Below are 14446 nucleotides of genomic sequence, written 5' to 3' on the forward strand. Positions count from 1 at the left end.
GCATTACAGAAGAGCAAACAATCTCCCCTCAATCTGTCCCCATTTGTTCCAGGCATCCTTCAGAACCCTCCCTTCACTCAGTCTGTGTCCAAAGGATCTGGCTGCCTGGCAGTATAGTTCTCCTGTTTTTACCTCATGCGTACCAGCTGGATTTCAAAACTCCAAATTTCATGAACCTGGCATAGCATGTACCTGCACTGATCCTCTAGGGGAGGGTATCTCCACATTGGGGCTGGTGGTGGTTTGTCCCAGAAGGGCAGTAGCATAACCACGCAGGGTGTGAAGCTTATGGTAAAGCATAGCAGGTTAGCTGTCCTCAGCAGCTGCCTCTGCTCCTATGCTAACAAACAGGGCATTTCAATGGCACTTACCAGCTCCTTTGTCCCAGGAGAGGCAGTGCCACTTCTCCCAATTGAGCTCCAATAAGAGGAACTGTCTCTCCCAGTGAAACCCAGAGGATCCTCAGACGACGCTGTCTGCTCCCAGCCTCTGCCGTCCTTCTCCATGTAGCAACTCTATGCCCACCAGGCTCAAACCTGGCAATAATATGGAATTCTAAAACTTGAGATTTTCAGTTCTGTTCTTTGTAAAACCTTGTGATAATCAGCCCCTCTTATTTTTACAGTCAATAGTTTTGGGGAAATGTTTTCTTGTGCAATGCCTTGTGCTCTGTTCTCTCTCTCTCTCTCGCTCGCTCTCACTCTCGCTCTTGCTTTCACTCTTCTCTCTCCCTGATCAGGGCTCACTCCCCTCTACAGCATCAGCTTCTTTTCTCCCCCACATCACATCTCCACACCTCCTACCTTCTACAATCTGGCCTATTTTCTCCCTCTAGTTTTGCATTTTGTTCTCACAGTCCTCAGATTGACTTCCTGTGTATTCAGAATTATTTGATATTTACCTAGTTGTGTTTGATGGATGAGGCAAGCATAGGGCCATTCTACTACTCTGCCATCTTAGCTCCTCCTGAATTTAATAGTAGGGCAGAGCTTCAAAGACATTTAACTTTTAAGCAAGACAAGATATGGCCTCTGTTTATGAGAAACTGGGGCTTTGAAAAGTGGTATGTGCACATAGAGATGGATGTCTTGGAGGATTTTGACTGTGTAGACCCTTATGTATCCTCTGAACTTGCTGATATTACAACCTCTCCCTATTATGAGCTAAAAATTCTCCATTGTGAGCTGAAAGTACAAGTGAAAATGGTTAAAACTCACAGATAGGGTAGCTCTTAAAAGATTGAGGTAATGGGAAAACAGATATTTCAATGACTATTAAACAAGGGATAGATTTAACACTGATGCCAGGAGACCCAAGGAATAATCATAACTCCCGGTTAGAATGTTGCCATATAGGAGCTAAGTAATAAATGAAGTCCTGACTAAAGTTCAGACCACAATGAGACTTTTGGGTCCATAGACCCAAATAGTAGTCATTTCCTCAATGTGTCTCCAAATGGAGAACTGAAATCAATATACTTTTAATTGCAATAATTCCCACATTGAGTCCTTGTCATGTATAATGTGATTATCTAGTGGAGAAGGCTAAGTACAAACCTCTAAACTCTACTTGCCATGATCATAAACTAAAAAATATTATTATTTTCCACAGGAAATGACTGTTTTAATTATATTACCATGGATGAGGTACAATGAGGCCAGATGCAGATTAGGAGAGAAATAAGAAAATGTTTTAGTTTGGTATAGTCAGTTCTTGTGGAAAACACAGACGTCATGCAAGGTCACTTGGGGGAAGAGTTAGGGTTTGTCAGGAGGCAGAGATAGAAAGAAAGAAGGAAATAGTCATTTATTGTGATTTCTGTAGGAATAAATGGGAGAGGTATGTCAAATAGACATAAGATTGGCTGGTTTAAATAATTTCAGTAGGTTCTGAATTGGGATGTCCCTAGATGTCTGGTATGAGGCCCTGGGGTTATTTGGAAGGGGACTTGTGTCACAAAGTGTCAAAGTGCAATAAGGAAGAAGTTTGGGGTGTGGATTTAATCTGCTGCTTAAGAAGGCTAACTGACTAGTACTTAAAGAAGTCTTCAGAACTAAGACAACGTTTACAAAAACTATATTATAATAACAGACTATTGCCTACATCAATGACCTAACACATCCAATAGTCATAGTCCTTTATATTTTACATACAAGTCAACTTGTATCACTGTCTGAGGCAAGGGTTTGTGAAATGTTTAGTTCATAAGCATAGATTATCACACAACACAGCATCGTATTAAGGGACCTCCTACACAGTGAAGAAGGGAAGGAAACAGACCTAAGATCATGGAATCTACCAGTTGTGACATATACCAAACCACGCAGAAGAATCTAGCCTAACAGGGTAGCAAAATATTTTGCTGAAGGAACAGTTGAAGTGTGAGGACAAAGGAAATACTCGTAAAACATGGGGTATCATCCTGCATGACTCAATGTGAATGTTCATGTAATCAGAAATCTCTATATGGTGCTGTGTTTCAAGTAGGACCAAAGAGTAGAAATGGGAATGATCCTACTGATCACCATTCTTTAGGACCCACTGGAGAATTTTGTGCTTTTCCATACTTACAAATATAAAATCTATAAGGTTGAGAAGCCTGATTGCCAGAAGTATGTATATTCTTGCCATGAGACAGCAAAAATTTCATTGAACTACAAGCTGCAGCTTCTGCTATGACATATTGGACATTCCATATCCAGACACCAGCAGGTAAGAAAAGGAATTATTGGTTTGGCAAAGATAATTGACTTTGATCAGCAATAAGAGGTGCGACTACTTTTACACAATGGGAACAGAAATGCATGCATGTAGAAACCATGTGATCTCTCTAGGAACCGCTTAGAATTCCATTGTTCAATTGTAATTGTGAATGGTCATGTACAACATCCTTCACCTGAAGAGGATATTACTAAGGATTCAAACCTCTCAAAAAATGAAGGCTGTAGTGACACCACCAGGTAAGTCTTCAAAACCTGCAAGAAGCAATAGCTGAAGGAGAAGGGAAATTCAAATAGATAGTGGATAAGAAGGAGCACAATTTGTAGCCCATATTGCTACTGTAACAAATTACCATATGGTGGCTTAATACAACACAGAAGTATTATCTAACACTTCTGGAGGTCATTAGTCCAAAATGAGTCTCATTGCGCTAAAGTCAAGGTGTCAGCAAGATTGTTCCTTCTAAAGGATCTAGGAAAGAATCTGATTCCTTGTATTCTAGTTTTTAGAGGCTGCCTAAATTACCTGGCTCATGGCCCTGTACTCCATCTTCAAAGCCAGCAGTAGTGCAACTTGAAATCTCACTGGCTGTTGCCTCTGCTTTTGTCACATCTTTGTCAACTCTTTTCTTCTACCATCACATTGCTTATTCTCACTCTGCTTCCATCCTTGACTTGGACTCTCCTATCTCCCTCTTATAAGAACCACTGTGGTTACATGGGGTTCAGCTGGATACTCCGGCATAATCTTCCCAGCTCAATATCCTTAATACGGTCAAATTTACAAAGTCCCTTTTACTATAAAAGGTAATATATTCACAGTTTCCTAAGATTCTAATATAGATATCATTGGTGGGCTTTATTATACCACAGCTCACCCTTCGGTCACCAAAAATTTATGTCTGTTCAACAGACAAAATAAATTTACCTCATTCAACTAAATTCCCAAGTTTCAACCCATTACATGTGGAAACCATAGAGAAACTGCTCCTATAACCTCTATGGGGAAGTAGATCTATGCGACGTTTGGAGTGGATTGTGGAGGTCATAGAAATGTGCCATTCAAATATATTTCTAAAATTATATTTCTCCCCCACATCATATCTCCAAACCTCCTACCTTCCACAATCTGGCCTATTTTCTCCCTCTAGTTTTGCATTTTGTTCTCACAGTCCTCAGATTGACTTCCTGTGTATTCAGAATTATTTATTTACCTAGTTGTGTTTGACGGACGAGAAGAGAATAGAAAGTTGGGTCACCTGGGTGGATTAATTTGTTAAGCTTCTGACTTTGGTTCAGGTCATGATCTCATGTTCATGAGTTAGAGCCCCACCCACATCAGGCTCTCTGCTGTCAGCACAGAGCCCACTTCTGATCCTCTGTCTCCCTCTCTCTTTCTGCCCCTACCCCACTCTCTCTCAGTCTCTCTACATCTCAAAAATAAATAAACGTTAAAAAAAAGAAAGCTGATAGCTCAACTTCATGTCTATATTCCCCATTGTATACATGTCAAGAATAAGTTTCCCAGATTAAGCAGTAAGAAATACAGAATTACAAATTAAATTTGAATTTCAGTAAAATAGCAAATACTATTCATTATGTAATATTTAAGATATTCTGAATATATTTATACTAAAATCATTGTTATTTATCTGAAATTCAAATTTAATTGAATATCTTGCCTTTTATCTGCTAGCACTACCCAAAGTCAGACTTTGCCTCCTCAAGCATCCCTTCTTCTCTTGTCCCTGTCCCTATCTTAAACTAGCACACACAAAAATATTCTGTGTCAACACACACACACACACACACACACACACACACTCACACACACACACACATCTTTCAAAAGAGAAGAATATATCTTATTAGGGATTGATGTTTTAAGATTCAAACTTAAAGTTTTACTGCACTGTCGTCCTATTGGCTGGGCAGGCCTCTTAGGTGGACACAAGAAAGGTGTAAACTTATAATCAAACATGGCCTTTTTTCTGGTGAGAGGATATCATCCTTTAATATGATTTAACCTCACTGAAGAAGATGATAGCAGGTGGATACAAAAGAGTGGTACCTGAAGAAAAGTATATTTTCTACTGAGATTTCTTCAACTTACAGGCATTTTATAAACCAGGAGAGATGTATCATTTTCATTTCAGATATATTTTAAGCTGTCATTAAAAGCTCATCTAGAAATAAAAATAAAAATTACCTTGGGGCACCTGGGTGGCTCAGTCATTTAAGCATCTGACTCCTGGCTCAGGTGATGATTTCACAGATTGTGAATTTGAGCCCCACATAGGGCTCTGTGCTGACAATGAATGCAGAGCCTGCCTGGGATTCTTTCTCTCTGCCCCTCCACTGCTCATGCTCTCTTTCTCTCTCAAAATAAATAAATAAGCTTTAAAAAATAAAATTGACCTCAAAGTTTCACCATTTACCTTTGACTAGCATTTTGTGGTGATCTTTCTGTCTTAATGACATGAAATGCTTTTCACATTCCAGTTTCTTCTTGTTTCTCTCTGTGAAACTTTTGTCTCTATGGCCTCCCTTTGTTTACAGAATAATTCTTAAGCTTTCCCCTTCCTAAGTCCCCACTCTCTGGCCCTAGACTTTATGTTATTTCTACTTTTATGACTTTTTGTGCTGGACTTCGAAGACGGAAAGATACTAAGCCTTTTTTTTTTGCTTCGTGAATATTGTAATAAGACATCAAGGAATTCAAATACAGCTCCTACTAGTGCAGTCAAGGTGCATCTTTTATTTCAGCTACAGCCTAGGATATATCATTCTGCCTCTTCCCTTTCTAGCAGGTCTAAATTTTCACACACTTACTGTCAGATATCTGGAATGCAGGATATTGTATTGCCATATGGATGATCTCTAAATGAAAGGTGTATAATAATTATTCTTTGTTAGAAATCCTAGCCTGGTTTTTGAGCCCTAATTGGTATACCTTCACAAGTTTCTCAGCTACAGTCCCTACTGCTTATTTTCTAATCTGTGGGTATTGAGAAAATATGACTCAGGATACTTAAGGAGAGTAGTCAAGGATTGGAAAACTGCAGGCTCAGAAATTTGGTTTAGCTCACAAAGTGTTATGTAACTCTATTTATCCACTGGGGGTTGCTAGCTTAATAGTAATTGAGCCTGAAGCTTCTGCAAAGAGACAGAGACAGAGAGAGACAGACAGAGACCATAGAAGTCCCATTTTTTGGTTTATCCACTCTGATTTGAATTTTCCATTATTTTAAAATTTAGATACCAGATTAATACACAAGTTGAAGACTTTCTTTTAGAATTCTTAAATTATGCAATCATAACCCATACAATTTGCTGAGTTGAGAATTTGGACTTTTACAGTGTTTATCCTTTAATCTTTAATTATTTTACTATACTTCAATCTTTAACTCTATTATTCTTGTTTTCTCTCTAATAAGCTACCAGAAATTATTGTAGAGCACTCCTGACAAAGGAATTTTTGTCTTTATGTTTACTCAGTGATTACTTTAATCTCTTGGTGTCACGATTGCTAATATTTTCTCTAATGTATTATACTAATTAATAGGTCCTTTTCTCTATGTTTCTATTCTTCAGAACTTTGCCTGATATCTTTATCTTAGTGAATGTACATGATGATTCTGGGGACGCTCAACCCAAATACACTAAATGTATTTAATGAGGTATAGAAATAGAGAGCTGAGTTTAGCAACCTATTGCTCAGTATGCCTGTAATACTTCCAACACACTTTTCCTTGCTTTCTATATTCTGCCTGTTTTCTTACTTTCCTTTGCTTGAACATGTCATATTATTTCTTTTTCTTACATATTTATTTATTTATTTAGTTAGTTAGTTAGTCAGTTATTTTGAGAGAAAGTGAGAACAAGTAGGGAAGGGGCAGAGAGAGGGGAGGAGAGAGAATTCCAAGCAGGCTCCATGCTCAGTTCAGAGCCTGATGCTGGGTTCGATCCCACAACCATGAAATTATGACCTGAGCTGAAATCAGGAGTCAGATGCTTAAATGACTGAGCCATCCAGGTGCTCCATATTATTTCTTTTTATATTTCTGACTGTCCAACTTGTTTCATATGTGGCCAATCCCTTCCTAATAAGTCATTGTTTATTTCAATTCTATTCTGTATTTTCAAAGTGACATTTTCTTGGTCACGTATAATGTCTCTGAATATCTGGAGGATTATCATTTCTCCTTTATTCAAGCCTCTGAATACTTAGTTCTGAATGTCAAAGCTGCTTTTGATTCACACTATCAGTAATGATTGGCTTAGTAATTCACTAATGACCTGGCTTCCATATTCTTCTAAGACCATTCTGGGAAATTTTAAAGTCTCAATTTAGTTTTAAAAGCAATAATGGTTACAATATAGTTTGACTATGAGTTACTATATTTGAGATCCGTTTTTTTCTTCCCCTTTCTGACCAAGTAAATGGTTCAGCTGACTTTTTTCACTTTATTTGGTTATTTCATGATTGTTCATAGTTTGTGGGCAATCACAAAATAGTACATACTATGACATCACAATGCTCAATCTGCTAAGCTTGTTTTTCTCTAATCATGTCATTTCCTTTTCTATTATTATTTTAATTCCAGTGTAGTTAACATACAGTGTTATAGTAGTTTCAGGTGTAATATAGTGATTCAACAGTTACATACATCACCCAGTGCTCATCACAACTATTGCACTCCTTAATCCCCATCACTTATTTCACCCCATCTACCGCCCCTCAACTAACCATCAGTTTGCTCTCTATAGAGAGACTATAGAAAGAGTCTGTGTCCTGGTTTGTCTCTCTTTTTCTCTTTTCCTTTGCTCATTTGTTTGTTTTTTAGATTCCATATATAAGTGAATCATATGACATTTTTCTCTATGAATGACTTATTTCACTTGGCATTATATTGTCTAGCTCCAACCATGTCATTACAAATGGCAAGATTGCATTTTTTGGCTGATAATATTTCATTGTATATTATATACATATTATAAATGTGTATATATATAGTACATTGCATATTATACAATATACATTGTATATTATATGCATATTATACATGTATAATATATATACATGTATTATATATAATGTATAATATATACATATTGTATATATATAATATACAATGAAATATTTATATACAATGAAATACTGTCAGTCTATATTTATACAACTATACATACACGCACACACACACATATATTATACCCATTCATATATGTGTGTGTGTCATAAATGTGTGTATGTGTGTGTATGTGTGTGTGCGCGTGTGTGTATATGTAATACACATATATATAAAATACCCATTTATATGTCAATGAAAACACTTAGGCTGATTCCATAACTTGGCTATTATAAATAATGCTGTTATATGCATAGGGATGCATGTATGATTTTGAATTAGTGTTTTCACATTTTTTGAGATAGATATCCAGTAGTGCAAATTACTAGATCATAGGGAAGCTCAATTTTTAACTTTTTGAGGAACCTCCATACTGTTCTCCACAGTGGCTTCACCAGTTTGCATTCCTACCAACAGTACATTATTTTCCCCCACATTCTCATCAATATTTGTTTCTTGTGTTTTTTGACTTTAGCCGATCTGACAAGTTTGAGGTGATACAACATTGTAGTTTTGATTTGCATTTCCCTGATGATATGTGATGCTGAGCATCATATCGTGTGTCTGTGGGCCATTGTATGTCTTATTCAGATAAATATATGTCCATGTCTTCTGCTCATTTTAATTAGATTATTTATTTTTGGGGTGTTAAATTGTATAAGTTTTTAATATATTTTGGATACTAATCTTTTATTGGATATGCCATTTGCAAATATCTTCTGCCATTAAGTAGATTGCCTTTTAGTTTTGTTGATTGCTTTATTCTCTGTGCAGAAGGTTATTTTCTTTTATGATTTTGATGTAGTCCGAATAGTTTATTTTTGCTTTTATTACACTGACCTCAGCAGACATATCTAGAAAAATGTGATGTCCAATGTTAGGGATATTACTGCCTATCTCTCTTCTAGACATTTTATGGTTGTAGGTCTAACATTCAGTTTTTTAATCCATTTTGAATTTATTTTTGTTATGGTGTAAGAAAGTGGTACACTTTCATTCTTTCACATGTAGCTGACCAGTTTTCTCCAATACCATTTGTTGAAGAGACTATTTTTTTTCTGTTGTTATATTTTTCCTGCATTGTCACAGTTTAATTTACCACATAATTGTGGGTTTATTTTTGGGTTTACTATTCTGTTGCATTGATTTATGTGTCTCTTTTTGTGCCAGTACTATACTGTTTTGATTACTACAGCTTTGTAATTTAACTTAAAATCCAGAATTGTGGGAGCACCTGGGTGGCTCAGTCGGTTGGGCAACTGACTTCGGCTCAGGTCATGATCTCGCAGTCCGTGAGTTCGAGCCCCGCATCGGGCTCTGTGCTGACAGCTCGGAGCCTGAAGCCTGTTTCAGATTCTGTGTCTCCCTCTCTCTCTGACCCTCCCCCATTCATGCTCTGTCTCTCTCTGTCTCAAAAATAAATAAATGTAAAAAAAAGTTAAATCCAGAATTGTGATGTGATGCCTCCAAATTTGCTTTTCCTTTTCAAAAATTCTTAGACCATTTGGGGTCTTTTGTGTTTTCATATAAATTTTAGGTCTGTTACTTCTAGTTCTGTGTAAAGTGCTTTAGTATTTTGATAATGATTGCATTAAATGGGTAAATTGCTTCATGTAATATAGACATTTTAACAATATTTGTCTTCTGCTCCATGGAAAATGGAATGTTTTGCCATTTCTTTGTTATCTTCAATTTTTTTCATCAATGTCTTATAGTTTTCAGAGTATAGGTTTTTTCACCTCTTTCTTTAGATTTATTCGTAGGTATCCTATTACTTTGGAGGAAATTGTAAATGAGATTGTTTCCTTAATTTCTCTTTCTGCTGCCTCATTGTTAGTGTATAGAAATGCAACAGATTTCTGCACATTGATTTTGCATCTGGCACTTTTACTGAACTCATTTTTTCAGTTCTAGCAGGTTTTTTTTTTTTTTTTGGTGGAATCTTTAAGTTTTCTATAAAGAGTATTATATCATCTGTAAACACAGAAAGTTTTATTTCTTCCTTAGTGATTTGAATGCCTTTTAATTCTTTTTGTTATGTGATTTCTGTTGCTGGCACTTGCAGTACTATATTGAATAAAGGTGGTGAGAATCATCACTATCTTGATTCTGATCTTAGGGAGGAAGTTCTCAGTTTTTCCCCATTGAGTATGATATTCATTGTGGGTTTTTGATATATGGATTTTGTGTGTTGAGGTATGTTCCCTCTAAACCTACTTTGTTGGGTTGTTTTATCATCAGTGGATGTTCTTTGTCTAATACTTTTTCTGTCTTTGCTGAAGTGATCATATGGTTTGTGTCTTCTTTCTTACTTATGGGATGTATCCTGTTGATTGATTTGCAAATATTGAGCCACCTTTGCATTTCAGGAGTAAATCCGGCTTGATTGTCGTGAATAATTTTTTTTAATGTATTGTTGGATTTGGTGTGCTAGTATTTTGTTGGAGGATTTTTTTTCTGTATGCTCATCACAGACGTTGGCCATTGTTCTTTTTTATTGGGGTATCTTTAATTAGTTTTGTTATCAGTGTGATACCAGCCTCATATAATGAATTTGGAAGTATTCCTTCCATTTCAATTTTTTAAAAATAGTTTGGGAAGAAAAGGTATTAACTCTTCTTTAAATTTCTGGTCTAATTCAACTGTGAAGCCATCTGGTCCTGGACTTTTGTCTTCTGATAATTTTTTGGTTATTGATTCAATTTCCTTGCTGGTAATTGATGTGCTCAAATTTTCAATTTCTTCCTGCTTCAGTTCTGGTAGGTTATATCTTTCTAGGAATTTATCCATTTCTTCTCAGTTGTTTAATGTTTTGGCATATAATTCTTCATAATATTCTATGACAGGCGTTTGTGTTTCTATAGTCTGTTGTTATTTCTCCTCTTTCATTTGTGATTTTGTTTGAGTCCTTTCTCTCTCTCTTTCTCTCTCCCTTTCTCTCCCTCTCTTTATCTCTCTCTTTTTGATAAGTCTGGCTAAAGTTTTGTCAATTTTGCTGATCTTTTGAAAGAAGCAGCTCCTGTTTTGTTTTTTTTTTTTTCATTTATCTGTTCTACTGGGATTTTGTTTTTGTTTCTGTATTATTTATTTCTGGTATAATATTTATTATTTCCTTACTTCTGCTGGCTTGGGATTTTTCTTATGTTCCTTTTCTAGCTTCTTTAGGTATAAGGTTACATTGTTTATTTCAGATGTTTCCTTTTCTTGAGGCAGACATGTACTGCTATAAACTTCTCTCTTAGAACCACTTTAGTTGCACTCCAAATGTTTGTAATCATTGTGTTTTAATTTTTATTTGTTTCATGTACTTTTTGATTTCTTCTTTCCCTTTGTGGTTGACCCATTAATTATTTAGCAACATGTTATTTAACATCCATATATGTGTGTGTTTTTCCAGATTTTCTCTTGTGGTAGATATCTAGTTGAACTCAGAAAAACTTCATGGTATGACTTCAATATTTATGAATTTGTTGAAGCTTGTTTTGTGCGATATGTGATTTTTTCAGGAGAATGTTCCTTGTGCATTTATAAAGAAAGTTTATTCTTCTGTTTAAAAATGGAATGTTCTGAATATATCTGTTGAATTCATCTGGCCCAGTGTGTCATTCAAAGCCATTGTTTCCTTGTTTATTTTGTATTTGGGTTATCTGTCCATTATTGTAAATGAGATGTTAAACTTCTGTATTATTGTTGTGTTATTATCAATGAGTTCCTTTATGTTTGTTATTCTTTTATGTATTTGATGCCTCTGTGTTGGGTGCATAAATATCTTCTTGTTGGATTGTCCCTTTTATTATTATATAGCATCCTTCTTGCTCCCTCTTTACAATCTTTGTTTTAAAATTTATTTTGTCTGGGGCGTCTAGGTGGCTCAGTCAGTTGAGCATCTGACTATTTATTTTGGCTCAGGTTATGATCCCAAGGCCATGATGGGATCAGGCCTTGCATTGGGCTCCATGCTGACCATGGAGATTGCTTAAGATTCTCTGTCTCTCTGCCCTCCTAACCCACTCACATACTCTCTTTCTGTCTCTCTTAAAAAATCTGTTTTGTCCAATATAAATATTGTTACCCTGGTTTTCTTTTGACATTTACTTGCTTGATAAATATTTCTCCATCACCTCACTTTGAATTTCCAAGTGTCTTAGGCCTGAAATGAGTCTCCTGTAGGCAGCAGGTCTTGTTTTTTATCTTCTCTGTCACCTTATGTCTTTTGATGAGAGGGTTTGGTCCGTTTACATTCAAAGTAATTACTGATATATATATATATATATATATATATATATAGCCATTACTGATGGCAATATAAATTACTGATATATATATATATATATATATATATATATATATATATATATATATATATTTTGCCATTTTGGTACTTATTTGTGGGGTTTTTTTTGTAGTTTTTTTCTGATACATTCTTCTACTTCTCTCTTTCGTTGTTTGTGGGTTACATTCAGTGATATACAATAAAACCTTGGATTTAAAGTAACTTGTTCATGGGGCGCCTGGGTGGCGCAGTCGGTTAAGTGTCTGACTTCAGCCAGGTCACGATCTCACGGTCCGTGAGTTCGAGCCCCGCGTCAGGCTCTGGGCTGATGGCTCAGAGCCTGGAGCCTGTTTCCGATTCTGTGTCTCCCTCTCTCTCTGCCCCTCCCCCGTTCATGCTCTGTCTCTCTGTCCCAAAAATAAATAAACGTTGTTAAAAAAAATAATAATAAATAAAAAATAAATAAATAAAGTAACTTGTTCTGTAAGTGTTCTGCAAGATGAATAAATATTTCTAATATATTTTCACTAGATAAATGAGTAATTTCTTGCAATATGAGTAGTACATGATGCAGAACATCGCATGATCACAACTGAGCCAATGGCTCTTCTCTCCCTCTTGCTGTGGGATTGTGGGTGATTGTCTCCCATGCTCAGATACTGGGTCTTAGACTGTGGTGCTTGGAAGAAATCAGTAATTTTTCAGAATGTTTGAAGGTGCCCACTACAGGCATTAGTGAATTTTTTTTGTCATTTCAAAACACCTATGGACATTCCTTTGCTTTTCCAGACAAGAGTAAGCTTAAGAATGTTGTGTTTCATTCTAGATCAGGTTGCTTGCAGATATAGACCCTTTCCTCTGCTGCCTTATTGCCAGTTATACTACAGTATATGACACTACTTTATTAATACTGTATTGTAGTCAATATCCATGTGAGTGTATACAATGGCCACCATGCAGAAAAAGATTCTATTTAGCTAATGGATAGCAGTGATCCCATTAGTGACAGTAAAAGTCATCCTACATAATAACCCTCCTCTTTCTTATCTCCCTCACACCAACCACGAAGGTTTTCAAAAGTAAGTGCAGGTTAATTTGTTTATTTTTTATATTTTGTATTTTCTTTATTATTTGGTATTGTATTACAGTATGATTATTATTTATATATGAATATTTTTGGGTTGTGTAATGAATCATCTCAGTTTCCATTATTTGTTATGTGGAAATTCACATTGATATACAAGTGCTTTGGATTGCAAGCATGTTTCTGGAATAAATTATGTTCACAAACCAAGGTTTTACTGTACTTGGATTCCTTTATCTTTATTCTTTCCATGTCTTTTAGTGGTTTTTGATTTGTGGTTATGATTAGGTTTCTATATACCATATTTTGTGCATATCAGTCTATGTTAAATTGATGTTCATTTAAGTTTGAACCTATTGTTTATTTCTCCCTTCATCACTTTTTTTTTTAATTTTTTTTCAACGTTTATTTATTTTTTGGAACAGAAAGAGACAGAGCATGAACGGGGGAGGGGCAGAGAGAGAGGGAGACACAGAATCGGAAACAGGCTCCAGGCTCTGAGCCATCAGCCCAGAGCCTGACGCGGGGCTCGAACTCACGGACCGCGAGATCGTGACCTGGCTGAAGTCGGACGCTTAACCGACTGCGCCACCCAGGCGCCCTCCCTTCTTCACTTTTTAAAAATTTTTTAACATTGATTTATTATTGACAGAGAGAAACAGAGCATGAGCATGGGAGGAGCAGAGGGAGGGGGAGATACAGAATCTGAAGCAGGTTCCAGTGTCTGAGCTGTCAGCACAGAGCCCGACACAGGACTTGAACTCACAAACCGTGAGATCATGACCTGAGCTGAAGTTGGACACTTTACTTACTGAGCCACCCAGGTGCCCCTTCCTCCACCACTTAAAAAAAAAAAAAAACACTTTTAAATATTTATATATTTTTGAGAGACAGAGAAAGAACGAGAGCAGTGAAGGGGGAGAGAGAGAGAGGGAGACACAGAATCCAAAGCAAGCTTCAGAGTCCAAGCTCGTAGCACAGAGGCAACGAAGAGCTCGAACCCACAGACCACGAGATCATGACCTAAGCTGAAGTCAGACACTTTACTGATCAAGCCACCCAGGGGCCCCATGGGCTTTATATTCTGTTCCATTGATTTGTGGGTCTGTTTTCTGTGACAACACCATACTGTTTTGATTATTATAGCTTTGCAATATATCTTGAATTCTGGAATTATGATGACTCCAGCTTTGTTTGTCTCTTTTGTTTTTTTTTCCAAGTTACTTTGGCTATTCAG

The sequence above is a fragment of the Felis catus genome, chromosome X (assembly GCF_018350175.1).
Source record: "Felis catus isolate Fca126 chromosome X, F.catus_Fca126_mat1.0, whole genome shotgun sequence".
Classification (NCBI taxonomy): Eukaryota; Metazoa; Chordata; class Mammalia; order Carnivora; family Felidae; genus Felis; species Felis catus.